Consider the following 8,754-nt stretch of genomic DNA (forward strand, 5'->3'; position numbering starts at 1 on the left):
CAAGAGGTGTCAGAGCTAGCGAACTTTTGCCACGAGCAACAGGTCACTAAAAGCCTATAGATGACGGTGTTGGAGGAAAAGAAAAATATCGAGAAAGCACTGCGGTGTGCCGTGCGTAGGGACGGGCGCGCGTGCCACATGCCGCCGAAATATGGGTGTCGGAGAAAACAGAGTGCCGCGCGTAACGAGGGGCGCGCGTGTTACAGAGAGATATGCCCAAACGCATGAAAGTGTACGCAGGTGTCCTAAGGCAGTTTTTTTTTTTTTCCTCATTTTGATGTCGCCCCGGCTGACGTGGTTTTCGTTTTTCCGTGCCGCCCCGGCTGACGCGGTTTTCGTTTTTCCGTGCCGCCCCGGCTGACGCAGTTTTTGCGCCGCCCCGGCTGACGCGGTTTTCGCGCCGCCCCGGCTGACGCGGTTCCGACTTTGCACTTTTTGGCTCACCCCGGCTGGCGGCCCACTCACTCGATCGCCAGGTCTGTTTGCCCCGGTGGTTCCACCGCCAGGCTTAAGCGCGAACTTTTTTTGTTTGTTTTCTTTTGATTAAGCGCAAGCTTTTTTCTTTGTTTTCTTTTGATTAAGCGCGGGCTTTTTTCTTTGTTTTTTTTGCATTCGCCCCGGCAGACGCGGTTTTTGCGCCGCCCCGGCTGACGCGGTTTTTGCCGCCCCGGCTGACGCAGTTCGGACTTAGCACTTTTCGGCTGTGCCTGGCTGGCGGCCCACTCACTCGATCGCCATGTCTGTTTGCCACAGTTTTCCCGGTGGTGCCGCACCCGGGCTCGCCCCGGCTGACGCGGTTTCGTGCCGCCCCGGCAGACGCGGTTTTCGCGCCGCCCCGGCTGACGCGGTTTCGTGCCGCCCCGGCAGACGCGGTTTTTTGCCGCCCCGGCTGACGCAGTTCGGACTTGGCACTTTTTGGCTGAGCCTTGCTGGCGGCCCACTCACTCGATCGCCATGTCTGTTTGCCACAGTTTTCCCGGTGGTGCCGCACCCGGGCTCGCCCCGGCAGACGCGTTTTTTTTTTCTTTCGCCCCGGCTGACGCAGTTTTCGCGCCGCCCCGGCAGACGCGGTTTTCGCGCCGCCCCGGCAGACGCGGTTTTTTGCGCCGCCCCGGCTGACGCAGTTCGGACTTGGCACTTTTTGGCTGAGCCTGGCTGGCGGCCCACTCACTCGATCGCCATGTCTGTTTGCCACAGTTTTCCCGGTGGTGCCGCACCCGGGCTCGCCCCGGCTGACGCAGTTTTCGCGCCGCCCCGGCTGACGCGGTTTCGTGCCGCCCCGGCAGACGCGGTTTTTTGCGCCGCCCCGGCTGACGCGGTTTTTTGCCGCCCCGGCTGACGCAGTTCGGACTTGGCACTTTTCGGCTGTGCCTGGCTGGCGGCCCACTCACTCGATCGCCATGTCTGTTTGCCACAGTTTTCCCGGTGGTGCCGCACCCGGGCTCGCCCCGGCAGACGCGTTTTTTTTTTTTCTTTCGCCCCGGCTGACGCAGTTTTCGCGCCGCCCCGGCTGACGCGGTTTCGTGCCGCCCCGGCAGACGCGGTTTTTTGCGCCGCCCCGGCTGACGCGGTTTTTGCCGCCCCGGCTGACGCAGTTCGGACTTAGCACTTTTTGGCTGAGCCTGGCTGGTGGCCCACTCACTCGATCGCCATGTCTGTTAGCCACAGTTTTCCCGGTGGTGCCGCACCCGGGCTCGCCCCGGCTGACGCAGTTTTCGCGCCGCCCCGGCTGACGCGGTTTCGTGCCGCCCCGGCAGACGCGGTTTTCGCGCCGCCCCGGCTGACGCGGTTTTTGCCGCCCCGGCTGACGCAGTTCGGACTTAGCACTTTTCGGCTGTGCCTGGCTGGCGGCCCACTCACTCGATCGCCATGTCTGTTTGCCACAGTTTTCCCGGTGGTGCCGCACCCGGGCTCGCCCCGGCTGACGCAGTTTTCGCGCCGCCCCGGCTGACGCGGTTTCGTGCCGCCCCGGCAGACGCGGTTTTCGCGCCGCCCCGGCTGACGCGGTTTCGTGCCGCCCCGGCAGACGCGGTTTTTTGCCGCCCCAGCTGACGCAGTTCGGACTTAGCACTTTTTGGCTGAGCCTTGCTGGCGGCCCACTCACTCGATCGCCATGTCTGTTTGCCACAGTTTTCCCGGTGGTGCCGCACCCGGGCTCGCCCCGGCAGACGCGTTTTTTTTTTTCTTTCGCCCCGGCTGACGCAGTTTTCGCGCCGCCCCGGCAGACGCGGTTTTCGCGCCGCCCCGGCAGACGCGGTTTTTTGCGCCGCCCCGGCTGACGCGGTTTTTTGCCGCCCCGGCTGACGCAGTTCGGACTTGGCACTTTTTGGCTGAGCCTGGCTGGCGGCCCACTCACTCGATCGCCATGTCTGTTTGCCACAGTTTTCCCGGTGGTGCCGCACCCGGGCTCGCCCCGGCTGACGCAGTTTTCGCGCCGCCCCGGCTGACGCGGTTTCGTGCCGCCCCGGCAGACGCGGTTTTTTGCGCCGCCCCGGCTGACGCGGTTTTTTGCCGCCCCGGCTGACACGGTTCGGACTTTGCACTTTTCGGCTGTGCCTGGCTGGCGGCCCACTCACTCGATCGCCATGTCTGTTTGCCACAGTTTTCCCGGTGGTGCCGCACCCGGGCTCGCCCCGGCAGACGCGTTTTTTTTTTTTTTTCTTTCGCCCCGGCTGACGCAGTTTTCGCGCCGCCCCGGCTGACGCGGTTTCGTGCCGCCCCGGCAGACGCGGTTTTTTGCGCCGCCCCGGCTGACGTGGTTTTTGCCGCCCCGGCTGACGCAGTTCGGACTTTGCACTTTTTGGCTGAGCCTGGCTGGCGGCCCACTCACTCGATCGCCATGTCTGTTTGCCACAGTTTTCCCGGTGGTGCCGCACCCGGGCTCGCCCCGGCAGACGCGTTTTTTTTTTTTCCTTCGCCCCGGCAGACGTGGTTCCCCCCCCCCCCCCCTCCGTCTTTCTTTTTGTTTTTTTTTTCGCCGCGGCTGAAGTGGATTTTTCGGTGCCTCGACGCCCCGGTAGTCGCGGTTTTTCCGTTTCCGCACGGCCCCGGCTGACGCTGCTCGGTCACAGTCGCCTTTTGTGGTGATTGCAGACTTCTTGAGCGCGGGTGTTTTTTTTTTTTGTTGTTGTTGTTGTTTTATTACGCATTCGCTCCAGCAGACGCTGTTTAGACTTTTTGTTTCCTCTTTTATCCTGCGACGAGGTGACGAGGTTTATTCGGTGCCCCGCCGCCCCGGCTGAAGTGATTTTTCCTGTCCCGTGCCGCCCCGGCTGACGCGGTTGGGACTTCGCGTTTGTTCGGCCGCCACGGGTTTTGGCGCACTCGCTCGGTTGCTTGTTGTTGCCACTTGTTGCGAACCCAGGTTTCTTGAGCGAGCGCGGGCGTTTTTTCTTCCTTTCTTTCTTTGTTCTATGTGTTAGCGAATCGGCCTTTAATATCACACGAGGACTCACAACCAACAATTTTCAGTTTGAAGTGTAAAAAATCTGCAGGTGTTGACGTAACTGACTTGCCCCGTACCCTTGAGTACATCCATGAAGTTCTCGTAGTACTACTAAATCGCATTATTCCAAGTGGAGAAATTCCCATAAACTTGCAAACCTCTACACGAAAATCGGTGCGCGTGATAAAGTTGAAAATTATCGTCCGATATCAAATGTGCCTTCTATAACACAAATTCTAGGAAAAAAAAAAAAAAAACACTTGTTCGCCGTTTTCTGCGCCGTGACTGGCAGCACTCCGGCGAAGCGAAACGGGGTCGATTCGAGCACGATATCGGCGTCTTTCGACGTGCTCGCCGGCGACCGTCGCACGAGTACGTCGCACGAGCGCGTCTGCCGGGGCGCCGTTTGCGAAGCCGACGCAAAAGTGGGAACCGCCGCTCGGATGATCGCCGCTTTCGGCAGAGTGAGTGTTGGCACTCCGGGGAAGCGAAACAGCGTGAATGCGCCCACGAAATCGGCGTATTTTGAAGTGCCCGCCGGCGACCGTCGCACGAGTACGGTAAACCGCGTCAGCCGGGGCGTAGTTCGGGACGCCGACGAAAAAGTGGGAAGCGCAACTCGGATCTTCGCCGTTTTTGCAGGAGTGAGTGGCGGCCCTCCTGCGAGACCAAGAAGCATCGATTCGTGCACGAATTCGGCGCCTTTCGACGTGATCGCCGGCGACCGTCGCTCGAGTAGGGCAAACCGCGTCTGCCGGGGCGGGCTTCGGGACGCCGATGCGAAAGTGGGAAACGCTGCTCGGATGTTCGCCGTTTTTGGCCGAGTGAGTGCTGGCACACGGGCGAAGCCAAACGGGGCCGATTACGGCACGATATCGGCGTCTTTCGACGTGCCCGCCGGCGACCGTCGCACGAGTACGGTAAACCGCGTCAGCCCGGGCGGAGTTCGGGACGCCGATGCGAAAGTGGAGAACGCCGCTCGGATCTTCGCCGTTTTTGGAGGAGTGAGTGGCGGCACTCCGGAGAAGCCAAGGAGCGCCAATTAGCGCACGATATCGGCGTCTTTCGACGCGCTCGCCGGCGACCGTCGCACGAGTAGGGCAAACCGCGTCTGCCGGGGCGGGGTTTACGACGCCGACGCAAAAGTGGGAACCGCCGCTCGGATGTTGGCCGTTTTTGGCAGAGTGAGTGCTGGCACTCCGGCGACGCGAAAGAGCGCGAATGCGCCCACGAAAGTGGCGTATTTGGACGTGCGTGACGGCGACCGCTGCAGGAGTACGAAAAACCACGTCAGCCGGGGCGAGCGACACACGGCGGTCTGGGTGCTTATCGCTGCTATTATAGGGGCACCCCGGCAGACGCAGAAAAAAAAAAAAAAATTTTCGACCTTCTTTTTTGCTGGTCGAGCTCGGGTAACCCAGGTCGCAATGGGAGCCGCGCACGAAAGCGGCGTCGCGAGACGCGTTCGCGGTCGCTAGTCGCACGAGCTCGGCAACCGCGTCAGCCGGCGCGGAGTTCGGGATGCCGACGGCTAAGTGGGTACCGCTGCTCGGATGTTCGCCGTTTTTGGCCGAGTGAGTGCTGGCACTCCGGTGAAGCCAAGGAGCGCCAATTCGTGCACGATATCGGCGTCTTTCGACGTGCCCGCCGGCCACCGCCGCACGAGTACGGCAAACCGCGTCTGCCGGGGCGGGGTTCGCGACGCGTACGCAATAGTGGGAACCGTCGCTCGGATGTTCGTCGTCTTTGGCCGAGCGAGTGCTGGCACTCCGGCGAAGCGAAACGGGGCCGATTCGGGCACGATATCGGCGTATTTCGACGTGCTCGCCGGCGACCGTCGCACGAGTACGGCAAAGCGCGTCTGCCGGGGCGAGGTTTGCGACGCCGACGAAAAAGTGGGAAGCGCCGCTCGGATCTTCGCCGTTTTTGCAGGAGTGAGTGGCGGCCCTCCTGCGAGACCAAGAAGCATCGACTCGCGCACGATATCGGTGTCTTTCGACGTGCCCGCCGGCCACCGCCGCACGAGTACGGCAAACCGCGTATGCCGGGGCGGGGTTGGCGACGCCGACGCAAAAGTGGGAACCGCCACTAGGATGTTCGCCGTTTTTGGCAGAGTGAGTGCTGGCACTCCGGCGAAGCGAAAGAGCGCGAATGCGCCCACGAAAGTGGCGTGTTTGGACGTGCTTGACGACGACCACCGCAGGAAAACGAAAAACCACGTCAGCCGGGGCGAGCGACCCATGGCGGTCTGGGTGCTTATCGCTGCTATTATAGGGGCACCCCGGCAGACGCAAAAAAAAAAAAAAAAATTTTTTTCGACATTCTTTTTTGCTCGTCGACCTCGGGTGACCCAGGTCGCAGTGGGAGCCGCGCACGAAAGCGGCGTCGCGAGACGGCTTCGCGGTCGCTAGTCGCACGAGCTCGGCAACCGCGTCTGCCGGGGCGGAGTTCGGGACGCCGACGGCTAAGTGGGAACCGCCGCTCGGATGTTCGCCGTTTGTGGCCGAGTGAGTGCTGGCACTCCGGCGAAGCCAAACGGGGCCGATTCCGGCACGATATCGGCGTCTTTCTACGTGCTCGCCGGCGACCGTCGCACGAGTACGGCAAAGTGCGTCTGCCGGGGCGGGGTTTGCGACGCGTACGCAATAGTGAGAACCGTCGCTCGGATGTTCGTCGTCTTTCGCCGAGCCAGTGCTGGCAATCCGGCGAAGCCGAACGGAGCCGATTCGGGCACGATATCGGCGTCTTTCCACGTGCTCGCCGGCGACCGTCGCACGAGTACGGTAAACCGCGTCAGCCGGGGCGGAGTTCGGGACGCCGATGCGAAAGTGGGAAGCGCCGCTCGGATCTTCGCCGTTTTTGGAGGAGTCAGTGGCGGCACTCCGGTGAAGCCAAGGTGCGCCAATTCGCGCACGATATCGGCGTCTTTCGACGTGCCCGCCGGCCACCGTCGCACGAGTACGGCAAACCTCGTCTGCCGGGGCGGGGTTTGCGACGCCGACGCAAAAGTGGGAACCGCCGCTCGGATGTTCGCCGTTTTTGGCAGAGTGAGTGCTGGCACTCCGGCGAAGCGAAAGAGCGCGAATGCGCCCACGAAAGTGGCGTGTTTGGACGTGCTTGACGACGACCACCGCAGGAAAACGAAAAACCACGTCAGCCGGGGCGAGCGACCCATGGCGGTCTGGGTGCTTATCGCTGCTATTATAGGGGCACCCCGGCAGACGCAAAAAAAAAAAAAAAATTTTTTTCGACATTCTTTTTTGCTCGTCGACCTCGGGTGACCCAGGTCGCAGTGGGAGCCGCGCACGAAAGCGGCGTCGCGAGACGGCTTCGCGGTCGCTAGTCGCACGAGCTCGGCAACCGCGTCTGCCGGGGCGGAGTTCGGGACGCCGACGGCTAAGTGGGAACCGCCGCTCGGATGTTCGCCGTTTGTGGCCGAGTGAGTGCTGGCACTCCGGCGAAGCCAAACGGGGCCGATTCCGGCACGATATCGGCGTCTTTCTACGTGCTCGCCGGCGACCGTCGCACGAGTACGGCAAAGTGCGTCTGCCGGGGCGGGGTTTGCGACGCGTACGCAATAGTGAGAACCGTCGCTCGGATGTTCGTCGTCTTTCGCCGAGCCAGTGCTGGCACTCCGGCGAAGCCGAACGGAGCCGATTCGGGCACGATATCGGCGTCTTTCCACGTGCTCGCCGGCGACCGTCGCACGAGTACGGTAAACCGCGTCAGCCGGGGCGGAGTTCGGGACGCCGATGCGAAAGTGGGAAGCGCCGCTCGGATCTTCGCCGTTTTTGGAGGAGTCAGTGGCGGCACTCCGGTGAAGCCAAGGTGCGCCAATTCGCGCACGATATCGGCGTCTTTCGACGTGCCCGCCGGCCACCGTCGCACGAGTACGGCAAACCTCGTCTGCCGGGGCGGGGTTTGCGACGCCGACGCAAAAGTGGGAACCGCCGCTCGGATGTTCGCCGTTTTTGGCAGAGTGAGTGCTGGCACTCCGGCGAAGCGAAAGAGCGTGAATGCGCCCACGAAAGTAGCGTATTTGGACGTGCTTGACGGCGACCGCCGCAGGAGTACGAAAAACCACGTCAGCCGGGGCGAGCGACCCACGGCGGTCTGGGTGCTTATCGCTGCTATTATAGGGGCACCCCGGCAGACGCAGAAAGAAAAAAAAAAATGGGGACATGGCGTGCGTCACCGTGCGGCTTCGCAGCGTTGCCGAAGTCGCCGAGCCCTTCGACTGAGCCGAACGGCGGACAGGGAACGTTGGTCGGCCGTTCTAACCTGTCGGTGCCACGCCGAGACGTCGTTAAGGAAAACCGCGTCGTGGGCCTCTACGACGCCGTCGAGTCGTTGTACGTTTGGTGTCCAGCGTGTCGGCGGCGAGTAGCGGACACGTCGTTCACGACTTCGGTCTTTCGCAGTCGACGCGAACTTGCGGAGAGTCGTGGTGCCTCACGTTTTCGGCAGAAACCGCGGCGGAATTTTCCCGTGCGTGCGCGCACGACCTCGGTGCTGTGCCGTCAGCGTAGTGTTGCACAAACTCGTGGCCTACCCAAGGTGCGGTACGTTTGCGGCCGTATCCTCGGTGGGAATTTCGTGAGTAGGGTCGCAAATTCTACGACCTCGGCGGGTTTGAGAGCGACGTAGACTTGTGGCACGCTCAACATGCCACACGTTTCGGGGCACACCCGCGGTGAAATTTTCTCGAGTACGCTCGTATTAGGGCCCAAGGAGGTCTGGGTACTTATCGCTGCTATTATGTGGGGGTTCTCGTGAGCGGCGTACGCGAAAGCGACCGGGTGTCTGATATGCGGCGGGCTTCGGCCTCGTCAAGCGTGTCCTCGGGTCTGCTCCAGGGGAATCCACGGCAGTCGTCTGCAGCCTCATCCGCTTGATGCGTTAGGGGCTGGTTGTCGGACGGTGCCGTTTTACCACGATATCGAGGTGTGTTCCGTGTCGTCCTCGGGCGATTCAGATGCGAAAGCGCCGAAGACGCGGGCGTGACCCGTCGTCTGGCGGCTTTGCAGTCTCGGCTCCGTTGCTAGTTCCGGCCGGTCCACCGACAGTGCAGCGGGCTTGGGCAACCCGCACGGCGCGACCGAGTCGATGCAACGAAAAAGAGCGAGCATGAACGTGCTTCTTGCCGCACGGCTCCCACTCGTCTTTCGGGAAGGTTGTGCCGTAGCGAGCTCGAACGCCGTCATCTCGGAGTGCAAAATAAGCGTGTTGGGGCGCCTGAAGGTGGCCTCCGCCGCACACAGACTGCGTCCGGCCCGCCGAGGGCGAGGACGGACGCGCAGTCGAACGAT

The sequence above is a fragment of the Rhipicephalus microplus genome, unplaced genomic scaffold (assembly GCF_043290135.1).
Source record: "Rhipicephalus microplus isolate Deutch F79 unplaced genomic scaffold, USDA_Rmic scaffold_199, whole genome shotgun sequence".
Lineage (NCBI taxonomy): Eukaryota > Metazoa > Arthropoda > Arachnida > Ixodida > Ixodidae > Rhipicephalus > Rhipicephalus microplus.